At 31.2% G+C, this 202-nt stretch overlaps 1 protein-coding gene across 1 annotated transcript in view; it reads right to left on the bottom strand.

The window, feature by feature from the left end:
• The window catches only part of LOC116680833 (alpha-2-macroglobulin-like), a 45,934-nt gene that overhangs the window by 39,637 nt on the left and 6,095 nt on the right, over positions 1-202 (bottom strand).

The following is a 202-nucleotide window of genomic DNA, read 5'->3' as shown; positions in this document are numbered from 1 at the left end:
TTGGTCTTCTGTTAACTGAGAAAGTACATCAAATTTGAAAGAAAAAAAAAAAGGTGAGAAAAATCAATAGTTTTTTATTGGCATTCCGTCGTTGTCTGACTGAATGCATACAATAAATACTAATATAATCAGTGGAAAATGTCCCAATATCCCAAGAAGGAACCATCACTTTCAGATCAGTGTGCATAATTTGTATTAACAT

Source organism: Etheostoma spectabile, chromosome 3 (assembly GCF_008692095.1).
Source record: "Etheostoma spectabile isolate EspeVRDwgs_2016 chromosome 3, UIUC_Espe_1.0, whole genome shotgun sequence".
In the NCBI taxonomy this organism is placed as follows: Eukaryota; Metazoa; Chordata; class Actinopteri; order Perciformes; family Percidae; genus Etheostoma; species Etheostoma spectabile.
This window is presented reverse-complemented; position numbering and strand designations above follow the sequence as displayed.